Source organism: Oryctolagus cuniculus, chromosome 1 (genome assembly GCF_051225735.1).
Source record: "Oryctolagus cuniculus isolate XC-2025 breed Fujian yellow rabbit chromosome 1, ASM5122573v1, whole genome shotgun sequence".
NCBI lineage: Eukaryota > Metazoa > Chordata > Mammalia > Lagomorpha > Leporidae > Oryctolagus > Oryctolagus cuniculus.
Genome location: NC_142867.1, coordinates 220,930,020 through 220,956,143, shown reverse-complemented (window position 1 = coordinate 220,956,143; position 26,124 = coordinate 220,930,020). Strand labels below are relative to the sequence as shown.

Sequence of the window (26,124 nt, the reverse complement as noted above, 5' to 3'; positions counted from 1 at the left end):
GAGAAGAAGATGAGAAGTTGTGACAGAGCTAAGCTGCTGAGAAAGGACTCTGGACTCTGTGTGTATTGGGGGGGGGTGTCTCAAATCCACTGCAAATTTGCTGTGTGACTTAGTCAACTTCCATCACTGATCCAGGTCTCTGTTTTTGTTTTTGTTGTTGTTTTAATTTTCTTTATTTGAAAGGCATAGAGACAGAAAGCTGGAGGGTGGGAAGAAGGAGGGAAGAGAGAAAAGGAGAGGAAGAAGAAGAGGAATCTTCTCCCTGGCAATCTACTCCCCAGTTACTAGCTTCCTAGGGACTCTATCTAGGTCTCCCACATAAGAGGCAGGAACCCAAGTACTTGAGCCATCAACTGCTGCCTCTAAGGAAAATTAGCAGGAAGCTAGATCACAGGTGGAGGAGCCAGAACTTGAACCAGGCACTCTGATATGAGATGTAGGACTTAACCACCTGTATTACATGCGCTGTCCTAGGTCTATTTTTTTTTTTAAAGATTTACTTATTTGAAAAAGACAAAGAGATTTCTATCTACTGGTTCACTTCCCTAGGTGGTTGCAATGGCCAGGGCTGAACCAGGCCAAAGCCAGGAGCCTCATCCAGGTCTCTCACATGAGTGGCAGGGGCCTGAACACTTGGGCCATCTTCTGCTGCTACTCCCAGGGTATTAGCAGGAAGCTTGATCAGAAGTGGAGCAGCTGGGCTATGAACTGGTGCCCATATGGTTTGCCAGATCCTAGGTGGCTGCTTTATCTGCCATACCACAACACTGGCCCCAGGCTTCTGTTCTTACCTTAAATATAGAAGAGTAGAAGACTGGTTGCTGGTCAGATTTCATCTGGAAACACTTATTTCTGTGTCAGTGGGGCTGGTTGTGTATCTGTGAGTGCCCCCTATCCTTTTTATGTTTGTTTTTAAAAGGTTTATTTGTTTATTTGAGAGGCAGAGTCACAAACAGAGAGAGGGAGAGACATACAGAGAGGTCTTCCATCTGCTTGTTACCTCCCAAAATAGCCACAATAACCAAGGCTGGGCCAGGCCAAAGCCAGGAGCCAGGAGCTTCTTCCTGGTCTCCCATGTGGGTGCAGGGGCCCAAGCACTTGAGCCATCTTCCACTGTTTTCCTAGGCCATTAGTGGGGAGCTGGATTGGAAATGGAGCAGCCCGGACTTGAATTTGTGCCCACATGGGAGGCTGGCACCGCAAGCAAAGACCCAACCCACTGTGCCACAGCACCAGTCCCCGTCTTCTGGACTTGAGAAGCACCAGGCTTTCAGCTCTGGCTCCTTGGCATCTGATTTGCTTCTCTCAGTTCTGAATTCTCTTTAGTGGAGAGGGTGTCAGCCCATGAGACTTCTGTCATCTCATTTAGCTGTGCCTAGTGCTTTTTCACCTCCCTCCACCCCCATCTCCAGCCTGCCTGGACCCTGATTATCCCAGCCCTCGTCCCTTCCTCTGCCCCCACCATCCAGTTCTTCTTTAGAGAAAGTGGCAAGTCAGCGTTTCCCTGTGGTCTGCCTAGGGATGTGCCAGCCAGCCTGACTGTGACACAGAGATGATAGAGTGCAATGAGGAAAGGGAAAGAAGAGATAAAAATACTAGGAAAAGTGAATCCCTGGGCTGGTTGACAATAATTTCATAACACTTGAGTCTTGACATTAATTCATTCTACCCTCTTCTGTTTATCTGAAAAGTTGTAATTTAAACTGCACAAGGGTACTTCAAAAAGTTCATGGAAAGTATGTATTATAAAACAGTTATGCATAGATTTCAAAAAAATCTTACACCAAAACAGATTAATATTTTAATTCCATTTTTCCATTAGCTTGGTAAAGTACTATTCCATTTCTCAAATCTTGGGGCACTGGACTTGGATCAAAGCATTCACCTGCTGCTGTCTTTGAAACAAATGCTCAGAAGGAAGTTTGGTCTGTGGGATCATCTGAGGGTGACGGGAACCGTGGTTCCCAGTCCCAGCTTTGCCACTGATTTGCCATGTGACCTCAGCCACACCACGGCCAGACTCGGCGTCTCGTTTTCACAGGATCTAAGTGAAAGGAGGTTTAGGATGGATGCTGCAGAGCATGGGAGCTCCACATGGTATTGGGGAAGCTGTTAGAAGACTTTGTGTCGTTCAACTAGGCGTTGAATTGCACGAGTCAGATTATGCCAGCTTTGAAGAAGAAGGATGTGGATGAACAGGAGCTACATACAGGAGGGCTTCCTGAAGGAGTTTAGGCTGGAAAGTGACCTGGGTCCCAAGTTGGCTCTGCTGCTTCCTTGAACATAGCATGAGCCAATAGTGTCAATATTAACAGCACCATTCTGAGAGGCTAGTTGTGAATATTAAATGAGATAACGATTATCTTCTTTATAAATTGAACACCCAACAATAAATTCCCTTCTCACTGCTACCATCCTCCTCCATGCCACCTACATCCTTTGCCTAAAAACTGCTAAAAGCCCTTCCTCGGTGGTCTCACTTACTTGATTCCATCCTGTTTCAACCCTGCAGCCAGGATGATAATTTTTAAAAGTATCATCAGAGATTCTATTGCTTCTCCACTTTGTAGCTCTCCATGCCATCCTTTTGCATTTATAATAGAATGTGGATTCCCCTACACACTCCCACAAGCCCCTAGGTGGGGTGGTCTTTCCCCAGTTGTCTCCCAGGGCTCTCTGTACTCTTGCCATCCAGGCCTTCTTGCACAGCATTCCTTTCTGCGCCCTACCAGAACCCTCACAATATCTCTCTCTGATTTTTTTAACCTATAAACCTTTTATTTTAGGTATACAAGCTTCATGCATTTCATATATACAAATATAGAAACACAGTGATTCTTCCCACGCTCTCTCCCGCTCACCTGCATTTCCACCTTTCTTCCTCCTCCCTCTCCTATCACCCTGGCCTCTCCACTTCTGGGGTGCATCTTTTGCAAAGTCATCCCCCTTCTGAGTTAATTTCCCTGTCTTGTTCTATACCAGAGTCTATGGTGCTCCCTCTTTATAAACTTGACCACCACTATAATATTGCATTTACTGTTGTGTTCTCTGGGTGGTGGCTGTGTCTTCCACTGACCTGGAGACTGAGCATGGGTGCAGTACCTTTGTGTCCAGTTTCTTATTTCCAATACCACATACAGAGATGGGACCATAGTGAGCCTTAGGATAATACAGATGGATGAATGATGAAAGAATGGATGGAAGAATGAATGAAAGCAGTGTCTGGCGCAGTCTGCATTATTGCAAGTGCTCTGGATAGATGTTATGTTTTGTTTACCTCCTCTTTATTTTTTTCCTCACTTCATCCCCATTACTGGAAAGTGGTCTGCTCTGGTCTTCCTTTCTCCTTCCTGCTCTCAGTGAACATAATGGAAGCCTAGTCCCATTCCATGTTTCCAGTACAAAACCGCTAGGAAAGGACATGCCTGGCAGTGGTGAGGGCTGCAAGTGTTGACTGTGACAATCCCACTCTGCCTGGGCTCCTTGAGCATGGCTGGGACATTTACTATTGAGAGGGATGTAATGTGGTCAGGGAGAGGGGCAGGGAGCAGGAGAGAGCATATGTCTAGAAGTTTTTACATGTTGATTTCCCTTTCAGCGTGGCCCATGGGAGAAATAAACCCAAATGTGAGACCTGACATCACCTCATCTCCTCTGTGTATCTTTTAACCTCTGGGTACTTCCCTTTGTGTGAAATGGAGCTGTTGATACCTTCTTCATAGAGTGAGCAAGTCTAGAGGTAGAAGATTCTGGAACTCACCCAAAGGTTGCTCAAGAACTACTTGTCCTTTCTTCCCATATCTCCTACCCCTCTAAAGCATTCTAAATTCCAAATTAAATCAAGTAAAATTCCATCTGGGATCTACTGGAAAAGAGATTAACAATATAGTCTGGGAGCAGTACATGGCTTAGCTATGACTCAGATTCTTTTTAAGGAAAATGGGACTGTTTTTAGAAAGTGTCTGGTGTGGATAGGTAGTACCTTGTCTCAGTGCAGAGAACTGAAGTAATCAACATGATATGTTAGGGGAAAGGGAAAGCAAAAACGGGTCTGAGAAACAGACTGAGAGATCAGGGTGTAAATATCTCTTACGATTTTTAAAGGAGGGATCAGCAACAAGCTACTTCTGTGAATGGCCAATTGAGTAAGTATGTTTAGTTGTGCAGGTTGCACAGTCTCTGTTGGAGCTCCTCAGTGCTGCTGTTGTACCACGAAAGCTCCCATAGAAAACTCATAAATGCATGAATACAACTATATTTCAATAACATTTTACTTTCAAAAACATGTGCTGATCCACATTGCACCTGTGGGCTATAGTTAGCTGTCCCCTTCCCTAAACCACCCATTTTGTACAGGTAGCACTCACCTTTATCTATGTCCAGGAAACATCCAAGAAATTTCATAGTGCTTTGTGAACTGACCCCATAGCATCCTATTAGAGTCTGTTTACCAAGCAACAAGTACAATAATTGGCCAAGTAAATACCATGTCTCATGGTGGTCTATAGAATAAAGTAGCTGATGTGATAGGTTCCCCCTGGGCAGGATTTCCTTTTGTTAATCAGGGTGCCATACAGCAAAGAATGCTGGATTGTGAATCAGATGTGTGCTTACGTTTCTAATCCAAGATTAACCAGCAAACCGGTGCCCTCTCAGTTTTCCTATCTGTGTTATGGGAATGTTTATATTTCATGTTACCATTCCAGTTCAACCTCTGTGTAACAAACACCCCTACTAATCATGATGTTTGGTGTTGTTGGAAATAAGGCCTGGGCCCGCATTGTCAAGGTGGTTGCAGTCTTCTGGGTTGGGAGTGGTCATGGTGGTAGAAGGAGCTGATACATAGAGGCAGTGTTGATCATACGAGCCAGTACATGCTTAATAGAAATTCCAGATGAGTGAAGCAGATGTCTTGTCCAGCCCAAGACACAAAGCTGAGCAGGAGACAGAGCACCCACAGCTGCTGGACTGTCTCAGAGGTACAGTCAGCCAGCTTGAGTCTCCTGGCCCAGCCGTGTGCCTGTGGCTGTGTGGCCTTGGGCAAATTCCTCTCCCACTCTGCACCTTGGACTTTTCATCTGCTGGTTGCTTAGCAGCTCTAGAAATTCAGATTTTTCTGAATCACGATCTCATGCTCTTTCTTATAACCTTTGCTTATTAATTCTCCAGAAGAAAGAACCAGGGCAGAAATGCCCTCTGATTTTGCTTATTTCTTTTTTCTACTTGCTTGTTTTAATCTAGCAGTTGTTAAACTGGGATTTTCTGTAGTGATAAGAATCATTCAGTTGTAAAAAACTTTGTGCCAATGTGTTTGGCTATATGAATGTTATCCTTTTGATTACTGGGCAAACACAACCAGAAAACAGTAGAACTTCTAGGTTGAGCCTAGGCTTTGTCATCAACAGACACAAGTTCAAATGCTTGCTCTGCCATTTCTTAGCCGCATGGCCTAGGGCAAGAAACTCTCTATGATCTCAGTTTCTCTTGGGTTAAGAGCCGGTGCTGAGGGTCCAGTGCTGTGGCGTAGTGGGTAAAACTGCCGCCTGCAGTGCTGGCATCCCATATGGGTACCAGTTCGAGTTCCAGATGCTCCACTTCTGATCCAGCTCCCTGCTAATGCACATGGGAAAGCAAAAGAAGATGGTTCAAGTCCTTAGGCCCCTGCACCTACACGGTAGATTGGGAGGAAGCTCGTGGCTCCTAGCTTTGGATTGGGCCAGCTCTGCCATTGTGGACATTTGGTAAGTGAATCAGTGAATGGAAGATATCCCTCTCTCTGTAACTCTGCCTTTCAAATAAATAAAGAAATCTTTAAAAAAAATAATAAGTGTGCTAGTTGTTTTTCTCTTCTCTCATAAGCTTGTTATAAGGATTAAATGAAGATAATGCATGCAAAGGAAATGCTTAGCTGAGTGTGCTTGCTGTATGATCTGTTAAATGGTGGTCAGTTAAGCAAAGCATTGCAGTGCCTGAGCCAGGCACAGCTCATGGCCTCTTTCCAGTGTGTTGGACCACAAATTGGACTTGCTTCTAGTAACAAAAAAAAAATAGACACTTTCCAAGAGAACATGAATTTGGCATTCCTGACCTTTGGGGACTTCATATTACAGCTTTTCCTTTCATTGTCATCTGTTTCTTGTTTAGAGATAGCCTTTCCCACAAGCACGTCTACTGGCTCCTCTCTGCCAGCCTGCAGGACAGACCCCTAGGACCTGCCACACAGAAAAGTAAACACAGACGACAAAGTGATCTATATTTAATCAGCCTCTAAGGCCTTTGTGGCCCGAGTGACCTGGAAGCTATGGCATGGCTTTGCAGATGCAGGACAGATTGGTTGGATTTGTACAGAGGAACACTTGACTGGGAATACATGGGGAAATGCATCAGCACCCTGATGGGGTGGATTTAACTGGCTATCGCAGGCTACGCATGTATGTGTAGAGAAAGCAGGGCAAGGTTAGCACAGACTAGAAAGCCAGGCAGGGGGAGCACTAGGTGAACTTGCAAGGAAAGGAAAGACAGGACCAAACAAGAGAATATCATGAATTACTGGAAGTCCTAGCTCTGGATTATAATCCTGCATATGTTCCTGTTTGGTTATAAAACCTTAATCAAGGCCTTGAACCTCGGTTTCCTATCAACCTTCCAGGTAGAACTTGAAATTCTCTGTGTTCTCAAAAATATCATTGTGAGAGTCCATGGTAGAAATAGGTACAAGGAGGAAGACACAGAAAAAATTAAGTGTGTGAGAGCCAGTGCACACATCTCTTCCCAACTCTGCTGTGAGTGATGTAGTGATGTTGCCTTGGTAGCTTGTTGCAGCCATAGTGGAAATATTTTCACCATGGAAATTAAGCAAACACTTAAGAAGGGAAACTTCTACCTCCCCATCACAGAGCCAGTTGTTAGACAATTACCAGCACACAACTGGGGAGAACTGTTGGTAAGAAATAAGAATTCATCTACTGGCTCTGGTCCAAGGATCATTTTCGTAGAACTAGCCCAGGTAATCCAGAAGGTCAGAGCCTCCAGAACCTACATCAGGGTAGTTGCCCTCAGCTGTGGAGTAAGAAGGCCTGTCAGGGCTAGGTAATTCGTGAGATTAGATGCATCCAAGAATCAGTTGACAAGCTTTTGACAAATACCAATTCCAAGTGCTTACCTGAGACCCACTGTTTGGGAATGTCTGGCCAAGAAGTCTGCATGTTGGTACAAACTCCTCTCAAGGTTCTAGTTTTCAGTCAGAATTGAGAACCACTACTCTGTAGCTTTCTTAACGTATGAGGGGCCTTCATTTTTGAAGAGCATATTATCATGTAATTCTGTTCTCCATGAACTTTTTAAAGTCCCCGCATATGAGCCAACAGCACAATCTGATCCTATTCTGGCTTTGGATCCCTACACAGTTTATCCCCTTTTTCCTAAGTCAGGAAGTTGAGTAACAATTATAAGAGGAATAACAACTTAATAGCAATCACTTATTGAATGCCAGTGATCTTCCTATGCAATCACTATTGCCCTTGTCTGCAAAATGAAATTGAAGGTAGGCAGATAAGTTCTCAAAGGTCATAGAATCAGTAAGTTGCAGGACTGAAGGTTTGAGCTAGGTTACCGTTGGCTTTAAAAACTTGTTAGAACACTCCAGAACTGTGCCCTGGGAGAAACTTGTGGATTTTTATTCTTTCCCTGCTAGCCTAACTCCTGCCCTAATGGTTTACTGTTTGCAATTTGCATTAGGTTGACACTTTCCACCAGAAGGATCTCTTAGCTTGCATAGGTTTTCTAGGGAGACTGTGGTCTTCCTGTCGGGGAGATGAGACTGGAGATTTCTATTTTTCTTATTGAAAAAACAGTAAAATGCCAAAACATAGCTTTGATCTATGCATGCATTGGCCCTATTTAAGGAGACATTATAGAAGAGCAAATTACATATTCAGAAATTGTCATGGGTTTAAAAATTCTTTTCTGATGTGTTTTTTCTCTTTCTTCCTCCAAACCTCAGAGGATATAGACATTGGTTTTCCAGATATCCTCAACTCAAACCTGCAGAAACATCACAGGGTCTCAGAAAATGAGGGTTCCTTCAATGCAGGGAGAAAGCCAGCCAACTTCAAAAACTCCCTTCCCAAGGCCATGACAGTTCTTGAAATATTGTTTAAATTGTTCTCAGTTCTCCTGTTCCTTTTCGATGCCAACCAACTCAGCACCTGACAGCCCTGTATCGAAGGGAGGGAGACGGCTGTCAGGAATCAAATGGGAGACCAAAGGCGATAAAGCAAACATGTCGTTTTAAGTTGCTTACACGGGTGAGAAGGAATAATCAGTCTCTCTCTCTCTTTTGTGTTTTACCTAGGCTCAGCAGGATTTTTCCCTCCTTTTCCTCAGAGCGAGAGATTGTGACTCTCTTTTCCTCACCCCAAGGAAAAACGCTCTGCCAAGTCCTTTATTACCAGTCCTGCAGTATGTCCAGGATTATCTTACCCCTGCAAAACTCTTTCCCAAATAGAGACCAAACTGCAGGTCATGAGCACTGAGTATGTCAAGGACTGTGTGTAATGCTTTGCATGCATGATCTTATTTAGTCCAGGTTCTTAGTTCAGGTGCATTTTAGCAAATTAGTTTACCCTCCTAGCCCTCAATTTCCTTCTCTCAAAAATGGAAATGAAAATCCTACCTTATAAGGCTTTTGTAATGATAAACAGAATCATATGTTATAAAAATATAAGGTATGTTAAGGAAGACAGTGAGTGAGAAAAAACCCTGAGATGGTTAATTTAAACAAGATTGAAAAAGGCTTTGAATGTCAAGTTCATTCATCTAATCAGATAATGTTTACTGAATATCTCATTCTGTTGGGACTCTAGCTAAGGACTAGACCTGTAGTGGGAAATGGACCAGGAATGCTACTGTCTTAGGAAACTTATAGCTATGCCGAGAAAATACAAAGAAAGTAATATATCTCCAAAAAACACATAAATGAATATGTCATTTCAAATTGTGAGAAATGCCTCTGATGAAAAGAGGAAAAATATAATTGTAGGAATTATGAAAAACATCTTTGAGGAACCAATATTAAGTTTATACTTGATGGATGATTAGGAAGTGGCCAGGAACCTATGTAAAGGGGGACTCTAAGGGGGTTATTGAAGAGGCATCCGTAATTTTTCTGGTATAAGAAAATTACATTTTCTATAGTGGAGGAAGAATTGTAAGGAAGAAAGACCTAAGGCAGGGAGAATAGTTGGTAGGCTCTTTAGGTAGCATGGGACTATTTGGGTGAATGTCCAAGTGATGGGAATTAAGAATATGTTAGAAATACATCAGGCAGAACTCAATGACAGATTGGTTTTGAGAAAGTGGGCCACCAAGGGCTGCTGAAAATGAGCCTTGGTTTTGGCATAGAAACTGTGGAGAACCACACAACCAGGAAGGGTGGAAGAACAGATTTTCAGAGGAGACGGGTGAAGGAGCTGAATTTAAGAGCTGCTGCTGTTGAGGCTTGTGAGCCAGGCAGATGGAGACTTTGCCAACCAGATTTAAGATTAAGAGAGGTAGGGCTGGGAGGAAAAAGTTGTCAGTGTGTAGATGCATGTGTTTTTATGTTCTGAGTAGCCCGTTGTCATAAGCTTAGCAGCTCCAAACAAAATATATTTTTTATCTCATAGTCTGTAAGTCAAAAACCCAGGCATGGTATACCTGAGTTATCTGCTTGGGTCTTACAGGGGTGAAGTCAAGATTTTAGTGATAGCTATGATTTCCCCTGGGGTACAGGGTCCTCCATTTTTTTCCAAGGTCACGTCACTGTTGGAAGAATTCATTTCTTTGTAGCTGTTTGAGTGACATGCCTGTTTTCCTGTTAGTTGTCTACAGACACTGCTCTCAGCTCTTGAAGGCTTTTCTCAAGCCCTTGTCACATGGCTTCCCTCTTAGGTATGTCATCACATGCTTCTTTAGGCAACAGGAGATTACACTTTAACTTTCTTCCTTTAAGTCCTGGTCTTCTTTCAGGGTTTGCTTGATGTAACCATATCTATCCAGTGTATACTCCTTTTTGTTGAACTCAAAGTCCACTCATCAAAAAATCACTTGACTTTTGTCATAGAATTTAGCCAAATCATGGTGTGAGATCACAACATATTCACAGTCCCACCTATATTCAAGGGGAAGGGAATACATGATAGGTGTACAGAGGTGGGGATCTTGGGGACTGTTTCAGGAGTCTGCCTCGCACAAGGTAGTCAATATAGGTACATGAGTATGAAGCAATCCTAGAACAGGGTGTAGACTGAAAACTGTGGACATGCCCCTTGGTCATGGATTCTAGGTTGAAGACACCCTTCATCCAACATCTCAGGTACACTCAAACTAAGTAGTACTCCAAGTGAACAGGCCACAACTCAAGGGAATTTGTCATGAGAACAGCTTATAGGCTGCATAACATATAGATTTAGGATAGATTTTTTTAACTTTTATTTAATGAATATAAATTTCCAAAGTACAGCTTATGGATTACAATGGCTTCCCCCCCATAACTTCCCTCCCACCCGCAACCCTCCCCTTTCCCTCTCCCTCCCCCCTTCCATTCACATCGATTCATTTTCAATTCTCTTTATATACAGAAGATCAGTTTAGCATATATTAAGTAAAGATTTCAACAGTTTGCACCCACATAGAAACACAAAGTGAAAAATACTGTTTGAGTACTAGTTATGCAACACATTCAATGTGCATGGCAATGTGTAGTATCCCAAGTCACTCAGTCAAATGTATTTGGTGTTGAACTGGCAAGGGTTTTTCCTTCATGGCTCACACTAAACAAATTTTCTAACCATGCGCGTCTATTTGAAGAGTAGTTTAGAAAAAGTCAGGTCAACTCTGGCTTTTCACACAACCAGATGCTAGGGAAATGCAATGGAACCTTAAGCTAAGATACTGTCTTTTTTATTTTGGGGTATGGTGTTAGATGTTTTACTAGAAGCTGCTTCAGGCTCTACCATTCTTTACTTTTATTTGTTTAATACATATTGTAGATTCTAGAATCAGTGTGGTTTTCTGGAGAGTCTAGGGTTAAAAATATATGGCTTCAGTCTGTAAGTAGTTCCTTCCTACATTTCTGTCTATGAAGAAAGTCCAGTCAAAACTGACACCTAAGCTCATCTCTCCAGCCTCAGGACATCTTTAGAATTTAGAGGTTTCAGCCCTGTTGGTGGTGGTTTGCTCATTGCTTTTACATTTTGTTCACCAGTGTAAAATAATATAACAATAATATGATAAAGGAAAGTAGGAAAACACAGAAAAACAAAAACTTTCTGGACCACAGAGTTCATTTCATTTTTTCCTTGTCCTCATTTACATGCATATTCTTTCCCACCAGTGCACTCCTGTTTTCTTCATCCGACATTATATTACCATATTTTTTCCTCTGACACTGCGCATTTTTTATCAAGCTCTAAACCTGAAGACAGTCGTTGTGGCATAGTCTCTAATATTGAAGAATGAGCTGAATGTCCAATAGTAGGGGAAGAGCTTAGAAAATTATAGTGCATCAACTTGATGGAATATTATGCAGGTGGATAATTGTGAATGATTATTTTTAAAGAGCACCAGAATTTATAATCAACAATGATTAACTTTTGAGGAAAAAATAGAGAGATTGATTTAAAAGGGGATGTGTAGGTGAACCACAATATGTTATGTATTTGTCCTTCTGTTTATTATTTCTACCTAACCCAAAAAGTGAATTGATATAGGTGGCTTTGCTGGAGGCAACCCAGTATGCAGTACTTAATATCTGATCTTTCGAGGCAAACACACCTACTTACGAATCTAGCAAGACCACTCTAATTATCAACTGTCATTTTTCTCTCCATTTTCATAGTTCTTCCTTCTAACAGTGTTTCAACGTTGAAATTAAACAATATGAGTAAACAGCTTAGCAGAGTCCCTGGTGGTGGTAAGTGATGAACAAAATCAGGCCTGGCAACTTCACTTTATACACAAGGAAACTGTGTATCAGTAGCTAGGTCAGATGATCTCAAAAGTCTCTCATATTTTTGGATTGATTTGAAATCTTGAAAAATGTTTATTTTGTTACACATTCAAATTCTGCATTTCTGAGTTTTGACTCCCTAGAGGCATGGGCATATTTCTTCTTTATCTAATGGAGAAACATAAAGAGGAAAAATAAGAAGCAAAGTAAATACCCAGGTGGAAAGGGACCTGGACCATGACAATGACTTCCTTATAGTCCTTAAAGGATGGTTTTGTCAGTAAGCATGATATTAACCATACTACCCCTCAAAAAATTTACAGATTCAATATGATCCCAATCAAAATACCAAGGGTATTCTTATCAGGTATAGCAATAAATGCTAAGATTCATATACCCTGAATAACTAATGCAGTCTTAAACAATAAAATCAAAGATGGAGGCATCAAAATATCATATTTTAAGACATACCAGAGAGAAGTTATAATCAAAACAGCTAGGTATTGATGCAAAAATAGATATATAGACCAATGGAACAGGATAGAAACCCCAGAAATTAATCCATGCATTCACAACAAACTAATCATTGAAAAATAAACTAAAATCAATCCCTGGAGAAAGGACAATCTCTTCAACAAAAGGTGTGGGAAAATTAGATATTTTCTTGCAGAAGTATGAAACAAGACCCCTCCCTTAGACCTTACCTTATACCTTATACACATGTAGGATCTAGATGGATCAAGGATCTTGATCTGTGACCCTATACCATCAAGTTAGTAGAAGAAAACATGGGGGAAGCTCTCCAAGACATCAGCATAGGCAAAGACTCCTTGGAAAAGATCATGAAATCATAGGCAATAAAGATAAAAATAGACAAATGTGATTAAATCAAGCTAAGAAGCTTCTGCACTGCAAAAGAAGTGCTCAGCAAAGTGAAGAGGCAACCAACAGCATGAGAAAAAATATTTCCAAACTATTCAACTATTAAAAGATTAATAGCTAGAATCTATAAATAGCTCAATAACCTAAGCAACAACAAACAATTCAGTTAAGAAATGGGCAAAGGACATGAACAGGCATTTTTCAAATGTTGAAATTCAAATTTCATGAACACATGAAAAAATGTTCAGGATCACTAGCCATCAGCTAAATGCAAACAAACACCAAAGTGTGTTGTTACCTCACCCCAGTTGGAATGGCTATCATTCAAAAATAAAAAAATATTAAAAAAAAAACAATAAATACTGGTGAGGATATAGGGAAAAATGTACTCTAATTTATTGTTGGTGGGAATGTAAACTAGTTACAACCATTATGGAAACAGTATGAAGAGTCCTCAGAGATCTGAAAATAGATATACAATATGACCAAACATCCCACTCATGGGAATTTACGCAGACAAAATGAAATTAGTACATGAAAGAGTCATCTATACCCCAATGTTTATTTCAGCACAATTCACAATAGCTAAGATATGGAATCAACCCAGAAGTCCATCAACTGATGATTGGATAAAGAAAATGTGGTATATTTGTACTGTGTAATACTACTCAGCCATAAAAGAGATTAAATCCTGTCTTTTTCAAGAAAATAGAAGCAACAAACCATTATGCTTAGTGAAATAAACCAGTCTCAAAAGGACAAACATCAGCCAGCTTGCTGCTAAAGAGCACTTTGGGAAGTAGCAGGTGATGGCTCAAGTACTTGGGTTCAACCACCCACATGTGAGTCCTGGGTTGATCCTGTCTTCCAGCTTCAGCCTGGCCCAGCCCTCACCCTTTTGTCTCCCTTCCCCATCCCTCTCCTCCTGTTTCCTTCTCCTTTCCCCTCCCCTCCTCTTTCCCCTCCCCTCCCCTCCTCTTTCCCCTCCCCTCCCCTCCTCTTTCCCCTCCCCTCCCCTCCCCTCCCCTCCCCTCCCCTCCCCTCTCCTCCCCTCTCCTCTCCTCTCCTCTCCTCTCTCTGAATCTACACAAAATAAATTTACAAAATTTAAAAAGAAGAAATGTTCCTTGATTATCCTGAAGAAACCTCTGGTATATATCATCCCTTATAGTTCAAGGTCATTTCAATTCACAAGATTTATGCTGAAAGTCTGTTCTATGGCCCCTTTATCTACAGAGGAAAATGAAGCACAGCCTTTGCCCTTGTAGGTCTTGCAGTTGGCTAGGTGGCCAAAGAAATATGATTCCATGGTGTGTGAGAAAAATGGGCAGAGTGAACCCTGTGCTGGCACAGAGAGAGGGAGACAGAGAAACAAATGAATCTGAGCAGCTTGGTGAAGTCATGGTAGTCATGTAGGAGTGGGAAACATCTGATCTGAATTTTGAAGAGCAATGTGATTTTCTTAAGAAGAAGGTGGTAGGAGAAGATATTCCAGACAGAAGGAGATATGTTGAATGAAGAGGGAAGGTAGAAAGGGAGGGAGGGATATCTCTACTTCATTTAGTTGAAATACAAAGTTTGAAGGACAGAGAACCAGAGATGGCACTGGCTAAGTGATTTCAACATTATCATGAACATAAGAAGCCATCCAAGAGTTTCAACAAAGATGTGATGTTTCCAATTTGTGTAGTAGAAAGGTCACCTTAGCTTAGTGGAAGCTGGGATGGAGGAGACAAGAGTGGTGTGATGGAAACCAGTTAGGAGGCTGCTACAATTTAGATGAAAAATTACACCATCTGGCCTAAGGCAAGACAGTGGGGATAGAAAGTGTTCTTCTTTATTATAGGATGTAGTCAGAGGCCAGGCCCACCTACCTGTGTCACGTGGTCCAGCCCTATCACCATAGCAACAGCCTCTTTAACATCCCTGGCCAGAGAGAATGATAACAACTCTTACATCTGTTCTGGAGGTCCTGCCTCTATTTTTTCCTTTCTTTTTCTTCTCTTTTTTCCCCTTTGATTGTATCTGATCCAGCCTCACTGGGTAATTGAGTGTTTGAGAGTGAAAAATTATCTCAGCAGCTTGGCCCTTATCTTGACAGCGAAGCAGCACTTTTAATTTAATTTTGTTCAGAGACGCATGGGTAACAAATTTCACTAATCGCCTGGCTGTCGCCCTCCGCATGGTAACGAGCCGTTTGTTACCAGGCAGCCCAGCGTAAATACACGTGGGGAAGCAGGCAGGGGAGAGAGGCAGGGGTTGGGGAGGAAGGAAGGACAGCTGCAAGCAATATGAGCCAGGTTTAGGCTCTTCCATCAGGTGTAGCATCAGAGATGGGAGGCAGATGGTATAGCCCAGAGAGGAATTTTGCAGTCAGACTCACTGGAGTTCCTACCCTTTTCTGCCCCTTTCTATCTGATGAAACCTTGAGCTGGCGTCTTAAACTTCCCAGGTCTTGGGTTTCCTATGTGTAAGGTGCAGATGCTACTATGCCCAACCTCACTGGGTTGTTGTGAGAATTAAACAAGGAGACATGTGGTCAATGAACATGCAAGCTATTATCAGGGCTTACAAGGACCACACAGGAAAGATGCCCCCACCTCTAATTCGATGTTTGAGTTTATTTTCAGAATAGCCTCCCAACATTTTTGTCTGAATGTTGCTTGCATTCTTCTAGTGATGGGGAGTTCAGTCACCATTGAAGATGCCAGTCATTCTGACTCCCTGAATTTCTTGCTCATGTTTGGATGAAATATACACCCCTGAATAGTTTATCCTAAGTTTGCCTCAACCTGCCCTTCTGGCCTCCTAAAAAGTGCATCAGGGCTGGCGCCGTGGCTCACTAGGCTAATCTTCCGCCTGCGGCGCCGGTACTCCGGGTTCTAGCCCCAGTTGGGGCGCTGGATTCTGTCCTAGTTGTTCCTCTTCTAGTCAAGCTCTCTGCTGTGGCCCAGGAAGGCAGTGGAGGATGGCCCAAGTGCTTGGGCCCTGCACCCGCATGGGAGACCAGGAGGAAGCACCTGGCTCCGGGCTTCGGATTGGCGCTGCACACTGGCCGTAGCAGCCATTTGGGGGGTGAATCAACAGAAGGAAGACCTTTCCCTCTCTCTCTCTCTCTCTCTCTCTCACTGTCTAACTCTGCCTGTGCAAAAAAAAAAAAAAAAAAAAAAGTGCATCGGTGCCTTCCTTTCTAAGTGAGCTCCCTCACAGATTTGCACAACTACATTTTATATATGGGAAACTTAGGTCCAGAGGGAGGAAAATACGCTTTTAAAATATTTTATTGAGTATCCATGATGGGCCAATCGTGGAATATATGTTATCTCATGTAGCCAGGGCAGTATGAGATCTGATCCTGATTTTATTCATGAGGAAATTCAGGTTCAGCATGGGAAAACTACGTGCCCAGGTTACAGTTTTAGCAAGCTCCATGGAATAGAGACGTAAGCTCGTGTCTTAAGTCCACTGCCTGCAAGCTTCACTGTTGTAATCTTTGCTTCAGACTGCCCAGTAACTCGTGGTAATAGTGGGGCTAGAAATGACGTTCTCTGACTTGTCGTCGTTATACTAGAAAATATGCATCACCAGAGATTCCTGTCTAAAACGGTGTCCCTATTCCCACCCTTCGTTAGTGTCTTGAACAGAGAGAAAAGGAAAGGGCAATCTGTCTCTTCTCCTCTTCCCTGGCCGCCCCTCAAGCTCACCACTGCCGGACTCCAGTCCGTGGGTCCTTGGTTCTGGATTTATGACCCTTCTTCGAGCCTCTCTTCCTTTCCATTCACGAGGGCTTGACTCTTCCCTCTCTCAGCTAATTAAAAACCCCAGGCTGGGCTGCCAGCCTCGGATCACAGGCTGCTGGGCTGTTGGGCTGACACTGGGCTGATAAATCACTCCCTGGGGTGGGGGAGGCTGGAGTGTCTGTTAGAGCGGCTGGGCCTGCCCAGTGCTCCTTTGGGAGACGTTTGTGACTGCTTCAAATGGACCATGTCCACCCTCATTTAGTCCAAAGGGGGCTTCATTAAAAATAGGAGGGCAGGAGTCACCCCAGGCCAAAGGGGTAGGAGGGACAACAGAGCCATCTTCTGAAAACATTTGTTAGATTGTGCCATTCCCTCAGATAACTTTGATGACTCCCTCTTGACCTTTGTGATAAATTCTCAACTACTTAGCCTGAGTGAGGTATAGCATAGCATTTAAAAGCATTGCCTGTGGAAATGTGAAGACCTTCTCTGCTTACTTGTCCTGAATATGTTATTAACCGTTTTGTGTTTCATGGTCTTCATTTATGGAAATAAAGCTAAATATAGATAGACATGCATATATATTCATACATACATATACTTGTATGTGTATATATGTATGTAGGCTTGTGTGTGTGTGTGTGTGTAGAATACAATAAGACATTGTGTACACAGTCCTTAGTATAGTCCTTAGCATAATCCTTTAGAGCAGATACTGCTATGGTCCCTGTAGTTGCAGCCATTTCCACTCCCTGTCATTGTTCCTTCTACTTCTGTTGCCTGCTTTTAGTGTTAACCAAACCCACCTCACTAGCCTTAATTTCCATACTGTCTTCTGTTCACATTTCCACAAACATACTCTGCACATGTTCACCTGCTGTTGTCTGTCAGCCAAGAGTACTGGTGATGACCTAGGTCTAACAAAACCTAAGTATCCTTCTAGGTTGGTTGCAATGAATGCCATCATGTCTCTGGAGCTTTACCTGATCCATGTAGAACAAACTTCACCCAGGTGGTATATCATCTGCATCTCTTTTACCACCAACCCTTTGCCTTTTCCATAAAAGTAGAGTCCTGTGTGTCTCCACTCTCCCTACAGAGAGAGAACAAGAAACCAGAGGCAATGACTTAGAGCTGTGCTGTTAGTGCGTGGAATCACATTCGATGTAGAAGGTATGCAATAAATGTTGTCAATTTGAATAAGAATCCCAGATAACCCCATTCCTTGTATTGTTATTTTCTTCCAATAGATCAGCAGAACACTTTATTGCTCATTCATCCTTTTATTCCTGGTAGGTGAGGGTTGTTGATAATAATGGCCATCACCTGGGCTTGTGTGGAATGTAAACTGTTGCCATTCCATGACGAAGGACTTCCCCAGGCCACAGAGCAAACCACTTCATTTTAGACTTAATCCAGTAGGGAAGCTTTTATTCCTTTCTCATCCTCATCTGGGGATGTCTGGAAAGATCTTGACTCCTGTTTTCTGGTGGTATTGGCAACATATTTTACAGTATCTGCTGTCCCAGGGCCCACCTCTGGAATTACTCAGGAGCACCTCCTAGTGGTTGTAGGTGAATGCTTCACTCCTCTGAGAGGAGCAGCCTATTCATTCATTCATTCATTAGTAGTCATGTATTACCCTATGATGGGTGCTGGAGGTACACAATGAATCAAACCCAGTTCCCGGCCCTGGTAAATTTAAATGTGTTGGTGAAGAGATGACATTACGAGATTTATAGCTCATTGTGATAAATAATGTACGGAAATGTGGCAGTTATGATGGGAACACAGCTACTTTGCAAACCATTCCTGGGATGAAGGTGAGTAGTAGGAAGAAGGCAGGGAAAGATTTCCTGGAAGAGGTGAAGTCTAAATAAGTTAGGTGAAATGGACCAAGCAATATCCTGGGTTTGAATGCAGGACAACACAGGCAGAAAATTGGGTTGAGGGTGAGGGGTGGGAAAGTTTGGACAGGCACAGTTGTAAGATGCCTGAGGGACCTGGGTAAGAAGCCAGGACTTCTTGAAGAGAAGGAGTGGGGATTCATTGAAGCATTTTCATCAGAGAATGTCTAAATAGTTATCTAATCCTGTTTTGTTCTGTGTCTATCTTGTTTGGATTTTTCTCTTCAATAGATTGTCCTTGGCTTTCCTTATTTTCTCACCCAGTCTCTGCCTTCATGATTCATTCCTCCTCTTATACTTTGAGGATGTCCTCTTGGTTTCCTCCATCTCTTTATAATCTTGTTTTCTCTTATCTCTTAACTTTACTTTGCCCTACCTACAAAATATCTTTGTCCATGCCTCTATTTTAAACAATTTGTATACTTAACCCCTGTATGCTACAGAACATTATATCAGAAGTCCAAGTTCTGGTTCTGCCATTACCTTGCTAAAAATGGCTAGTGAAGCCACTTGAGTTCTCAACACTTTAGTTTCATCTACTGCTTTAAGAAATTCACAACTTCAGGAGCCATCAACTCCCTGGATGCCAATTCATTGATCAATGACAGTAAAGCATTTAGAACTGTGTTACAAAAGCCCTTAAATTAGGTAAGCTCTAAGTATCTATTCTGACTGATAAGTCCATTCTCTTTCTCCTGCTCCTCTCCCTGTGTCAATCCTCCCCATCTCTTCTTCTCTCCATGTCCTTTCTCTGAATTTCTCCCCAATTCTAACTAGCATCAAACTGCAAGGTTATTCATCCAAAAGGAAACATTTCCAAATGGACAGAGTGACCTGTAATTGAAAAACAATAGGCCAGCGCCGCGACTCACTAGGCTAATCCTCCACCTTGCGGCGCCGGCACACCGGGTTCTAGTCCCGGTTGGGGTGCCGGATTCTGTCCCGTTGCCCTTCTTCCAGGCCAGCTCTCTGCTGTGGCCCGGGAAGGCAGTGGAGGATGGCCCAAGTGCTTGGGCCCTGCACCCCATGGGAGACCAGGAGAAGCACCTGGCTCCTGCCTTCGGATCAGCGCGGTGCGTCGGCCGCAGTGCGCCAGCTGTGGCGGCCCTTGGAGGGTGAACCAACGGCAAAAGGAAGACCTTTCTCTCTGTCTCTCTCTCTTGCTATCCACTCTGCCTGTCAAAAAAAAAAAAAAAAAGAAAAAAAAGAAAGAAAGAAAGAAAACAATGGCTTGGACATCGGAGGCATTTGTTTTCATAGTCTTGGCATTACAATTCACAGTTTCTCAAACCAGCTGAAACTCAAGGAGTCTGTATTAGATACAGATTTAGAGTCCTCCCAAAGGAGCTTGAATACTGAACAAGATAAATTCAACAATGTGTGCTATTCTTGAAAAATGTCATTTTTACAAAAAAAATAATTTTTATCACTCAGTGAATGGATTGGGAGAAATCTTGTTGGGACAGTAGGGAGCCTTGGTATTCTGTAATATAATTCTGTAATGTTCAAGAGCAAGGAATTGAATGTCCTGAGTTTGAGTCCCGCATTGACATTTACTGTCTGTGTAACTCTCAACAATTTACTTCTCTTGTATTCAAAAATCTTAATCCCAAAAGACTGCGATGATTTCCTGAAAAGAGTTATTTTTTCAGATTGCATGTATCCACTCATTTAATATTTTTCTACATGTTAAAGGGGGCATTGAAACTGAGAGAGGTTAAGTTGCTCTCTAGAAAGTGATAGAATCAGAACATAAAACAGGTATGTTTGACTCAAAATTGATGTTTTTATCTTGGACATTAGTTTTATACTTCCTCATGACTGGGACTGAAAATCTCTGGGTTTATGTATTAATAGATTTCAAGGTAGAAGAGTGGGAAAGGTTAATGGACAAAGATGCAATGGGTACGACATTCTATAATTTGAAGGGAAGGAAAAGAACAGGATTATGTTATTCATTTATGCTCAACCAATTCAACATACATCTCTGAACACCTGTATGGGCCAGAGATAGTTTTAGTTCTGGGACCAGAACTGAGTTACGTGTGGCCTGTACTGAATCTGTATGTAGACTGAATCTTGCAGGGGAGAAGGGCTAGTGACTAAAATAACAAGTTGTATATGCTGAGATGAACTTGATGTGTACGTACACTTAGGGACATGAGGGAGGTTGGGGTAAATTCTATCTGAGGGTTCTATCAGGAAGGCTGACACATAGTCTGGCAGCAAAGCTAATAGTGAGTCTTGGAGGCAGAGTCAGTAGTCACCATGTGGAAGAGTTAAGAAAGGTCATTACAGGGGGAGGTGAGTGTTGGTTTCTTGTGATTGCTGGAACAAATTACCATAAACCTGGTGGCTTGAAACAACAGAAATTCATTCTATCACAGTTCTGAGGCCCCGAAGTCTAAAATCAGTGTATCAGCAGAGTGGATTTCTACTGGAAGATCCGAGGGAAAATCTGTTCTTGACTCCTCCCTAGCTCCTGGTGCTTAGGTGCATTGCTCCAGGTACTGCCTCTGTCATCACTCAATCTTCCTTTTGAGTGTCCCACATTTTACTTTTTGTCTTTTAAGGATGTACTTATTTTATCTTTTGAAGATCAATTTTATTTATTTGAAAGAGAGAGAGACAAACTGATTGATTCCATCTGCTGGTTTACTTCCAATGTGGCCACAATGGTGAGGAAAAGGCCAGGCCAAATCCAGGAGCCTGGAACTCCATCCAACTCTCCCTTGTGGGTAGCCAGAGTCCTAGCACTTGGACCATATTCTGTTGCTTTCCAATGCACATTAGCAAAGATGTGGGAGTGGAGCAGCTGGGACTCGAATCTGCACTCCTATGGGATGTTGGCATTGCAGGCAGCACCACAATGCTGGTCCCTATGATCTGTATCTAGAGCCTATCCTAAATAGAGGATGGGGTCATCTCAAAATTCTGATGTTTTTAAAAAAGATTTATTTATTTATTTGAAAGGCAGAAAGATAAAGAGTGAGCATCTATAATCTACTGGTTTACTTCCCAAATGGTTTCAACAGCCAGGTTTGGGCCCAGCCAAAGACAGGAGCCAGAAACTCCATCCTGATCTCCAATATGGGTGTCAGGGTCCCAAGTACATGGCCATCTTCCTCTGTCTAACCAGGCAGATTAGCAGAAAGATGGATCAGAAAAAAGTATGTGGTACTCAAACTAGCATTCTGACATGGGATGCTGGCACTTCATTCACTGGCTTAACCTACTGTGCCACAACACAGGCTCCAAGATTCTGAATTTAAATGCATTCAAAGACTCTTTTTCCAAATAGGCTCACATTCTCAGATTCTAGGTAGCTGTATCTTTTTGGATCACATGTTGACTCAATACAAGTAGACATCACAGGGCAGGTTCAGAGGCATTGGGAAGCATCTAGATGTGGCCCATTGGGGGTTCTGGAGAACATCTCACAGAGTGTAGATTCTCAATGTACGATGTTGCTGGGCTTCCCCTTAACTCTATACCTCTCTTTCCCTATTTGAAACAGCAGGGATCATTTGTGATGGCCTCATATTTTTCCACTGTTGATGTTTTGGAAACCTGGGGCTCAGGCAAAGACTATTAAGCTGAATAGAGCCCAAAACAGCTATGTAGTTGGGAGCTGGACTGCAGGAGCTTGGAGGAAACACCAGCTACCCCAGAGGCCCTGGCTAGACTGTGATAACAGCTCTCTAACACCACTATTAATCTTTAATTGGTATTTGATTTGATTTAACATGATCTTCTGCTTGTAAAACACCTTGAGATGTTTCTGCATTGTGAGCGCATCCTGGAAATGCCGGTTTATTGTATTAACAAGTCTTGGCCTGAACATAAAGGGAGATAATTAGAAACAGCAAAGTCCCTTGACATGCTTAGGGCAGCCCAAAAGCTCTCGGGAACACAATCCTTTCAGCTGCTTTCATGTATTCGAAAGAGAAAGCTGTTGGACTGGCCCCAGTGGATAGGAGAGCTTGTCAGGGTCACTTGGCACGCTATTTATGGCTCTTGACTAGCTCTGCTTTTGTCCAGCTCGTGGTCCTGTAGCTCACAACACCCTTAGGAAGTTTTTGCTTCAGCTCCTAGGAGCCCACTGAGTGGCCAGCAATTTATTTATAAGTTTTTTGGCCATGCATATTGCTATTTCTTCTAGAAACAAACATATACAAAGTTGCTATACTCGCCCATAAAAGATTTACCTTCTAGAAGCCCCAAAACATTGCCATACTACCTCAGATGCTCAGGTGCTTAGATGAGCCCCAAATGGTTCTTTAACCTGGCGAAATGTACCTTAAGGGTGACAAAATTTTAAACTGTGGTTATTTCTAAGAATAGCCCTAGTTAACATTTTATGATGTGATATATTTGAATTAGAGCTCTGCCTGCTATAGTAAGTACATAATGAAAATGTGCATAAATTAATGTGGTTGGGTTCCAAGGCTATTCCATAAAAACTCTAGTTAATCTGGAATGTACTTGAAGTAAGAGTGTACAACAAGGTTGGTTAGATTCTGAGGCTAGCAGGCAACATCCTATTCAATCTCTGTCACTTGAAACATGGTGATACTAAAAGCAGTGGTTTGGAGCCAAGGCTAGCCCCTCAAAAAGTGTTCTGGATCCATAGTCTCCCGAAGATTGATAGGATTATGAATAAGGATTGTTTCCAACTTTATAAGCCTAATTAACCTGTTACTTATGAGAAACATGAATAGTACTGCTTACTCTGTGCATAAATAGCCTTATGAAGTTAATAGTAAAGAAATATGTCTTCTGCATTTCTTTAGTGTGCCAGATCTCTCTCTCACTTTCTCTCTCTCTCTCTCTCTCTCTCTCACACACACACACACACACTCACTCACGCTCACTCAAACTATCACCATTGCTCTGAAAGCATCAGCATCCCTAGGCACCAAGGGCATGTTTATACACTGGAGCACAGAATCCATTGACTATATAGCTCATAAATATGTGCTTTTAATTTCCTTTTTCTGATTTTCCATCTTCAGAAACAATAGTTTACAGTCCCCCATCCTTCAAAAAACTTGTCTAAATAGCTGACTTCTAGGCCCAGCTCCTGGAGATTCCTGTTCAGTAGGTAGGACCTACAGCCCTGAAATTTTTTAACAAGACCCATAGAGGATTCTGAGACAGCACTGCACAGTTGCATCTGCTCAATAAGGTTAAGATGCTATACAAAAAGAGCTTCATTTAGGTTTTAAGTATTGTGAGTGGTCTAAAGGTAGCTGTCTAGAGGCTGTAGTAACTCTATTCTTGCCTAAGATGAGAAGATGCCCCATGAGAACTGGATCAGGCAGCTGGGCAGGGAGAACCTGACATCTTGGTAGGTCCTTGGGCATGGTGTTGATGGTAGGCCAGGCCACTCAACAGCCTCACCTTAGGGTTAGTCATTTCGGAGTTGACCTCAAATGAAGTCATGCTCCTTGCTGTGCAGGATTCAATGTGCTGTGCAGAGAAGGATTCCTCTTATCTCAATCCTGGCTTAAAATCCCAGCTGCGCCACATACCAGCTCAATGGCCTTGGGTAGGTAAGTCGATTTTCCTAAGCCCCTTATCTTGATCTGTAGAAGTACAGACAGTGTTTTAATGAGATTTGGACAAAACAATGTGGATTTTTAAAAAACCTATTATATGTGGCACATAGTAACTTTCCAAATATTGTCTTTCATCCTTCCTCCCTTTCTTCCAACTCTTTCTTTTCCTTTACCTTGTCTTACAGAAATAAGAAAATCTCCCACCGAAAATTCAAGGATGACACTGTTTATTTCCTTGTTCAGAGAATATAAACAAGTCACAGCCTAGACCTGGCATTAATAATTTATACAACAAATCACACAATGTGCATTTGTAATACATGATTTACAGCCGTCTACTAACTTCAGGATTTACCCATTTTATGCCCTCACTTGTGTCAAGGGCTTGAGCTGGATACTTTAAGATGTGTTTGAATTATGTATGTGCAAAGGCAAAACCTAGAAACGGTCAGGTGTCCTCTCTCTCTGATGAACCTAGGTAAATGTTTGAAATAATAACAATAACCTACAATTCAGCATAGAATATTTGGTGGGTCATCTTTCCATGTGGAAAAATAATAACTTGAATTGGACTGAATTCAAATAAGCGAGAATTCATCTTTGTAAAAGGGAGGACAGTGGAACAAAGTGATGAGCATTATAATGTGCTGTTCCTCTCCCACCCTACTGTAGAGCTAGATCCTTGGACCCCTTAAAAAAAGTGACATTTATTTATTCTCAGACTAAGTACCTACCATGTGCCAGACCTGTATCAGATACATTATGTATGCTATTTTCTATAATGCCCACAATAATCTGTAAAACAGATGCAGGTGTTATTTTTCATTTTCCAATTGAAGAAACAGGTAACGAAAGCTATGATGGTGAGCTGCAGTGACCTTGAGTTCTAAACACTGGTGGTGGTTTTCTGTGCACTATTTATGTGTACTGAACTTCAGCTTCCTCCCTTTAAAAATGGCACATGTGATTATTGTGGTTTACTATACAAGACTGATAGGCATAGTTCTTTTTCATTTTTTTTGTAACTAGTGCTTTCCACAAGGCATGATAGGGACACTCAGAAAAATATTACCTCCTGTGTATCATGAGGCATTTTTAGCATATATTCATCAGGTATTTTCTAACCATGGAGTATATACTAATTACTTTAATACAAACATACACATAAAAACATTAAGGCAAAGAAACGTTGCATATGGTCCCTAAGGTCACACAGCTGGTAAACATCAGCTGCGATTGTAACAAAAGTCTTCTGGCTCTGAGCTAGTGTTCTCCTTCAAGGTCATTAGTAGCATAGGCATAATTTATATTGCATCATTAATTGTTTTAGTGTAACCTTGATCAGCTTCAGTAATTTGCATGGCACAGTATTAAATAAATGTTGTCTATTGTTGGAAATTATACTGTTTTTGAATTAAGAAAGATCTTTGTGATAATTCAAGCTGGCTATGGATGGAATATGTTGAACTGAAAGTTCCAGGAATTGTATAAGTGTTTGCACTTATAAGTGTATAAGTAGCTACATACTACTAAAGATAATCAAAAACCAGTGAAAGGATAGGATGGAAAATAGAAGAAAACAGAAGTGCAAAGCATTTGAATAACATCTTTATTTTATATATATATATGTATTTATATGTTGGATATGCTATATATATTTTGTATATTATAGACACATACATATACACATAAACATACATATATACATCTTAAAGGGAAAGGAATAAGGATCCTGAATTGTGAGTGCTGGCAGCATAATACAAACCCAGGTATGTCTGACTCCAGCCATCTGAAATCTGCCCTAAAAATTCTTAGACTTCCTAAAAAAAAGAAAAAGGATGAGTGTATAGTTTGTAACTGTGACCTAGATTTCTATGTATATATATTTTTGCCTGTGAATCAGGAAAAGAAGCTATTACACCATAAGCCCCATGATCCAACCTGTGCTGGCAGACCAGCTCTATGGAAAACAAACAACTAGCCTAATTTGTAGCATGTGCTGATTTCCATACTGTAAATTCTTTTTTTTTTTTTATTTGACAGAT

General features: G+C 41.9%; 1 protein-coding gene across 6 annotated transcripts in view; it reads left to right on the top strand.

The window, feature by feature from the left end:
• The window catches only part of ASTN2 (astrotactin 2), a 1,018,233-nt gene that overhangs the window by 337,718 nt on the left and 654,391 nt on the right, over positions 1-26,124 (top strand). The gene's annotated exons all lie outside the window — the stretch shown is intronic.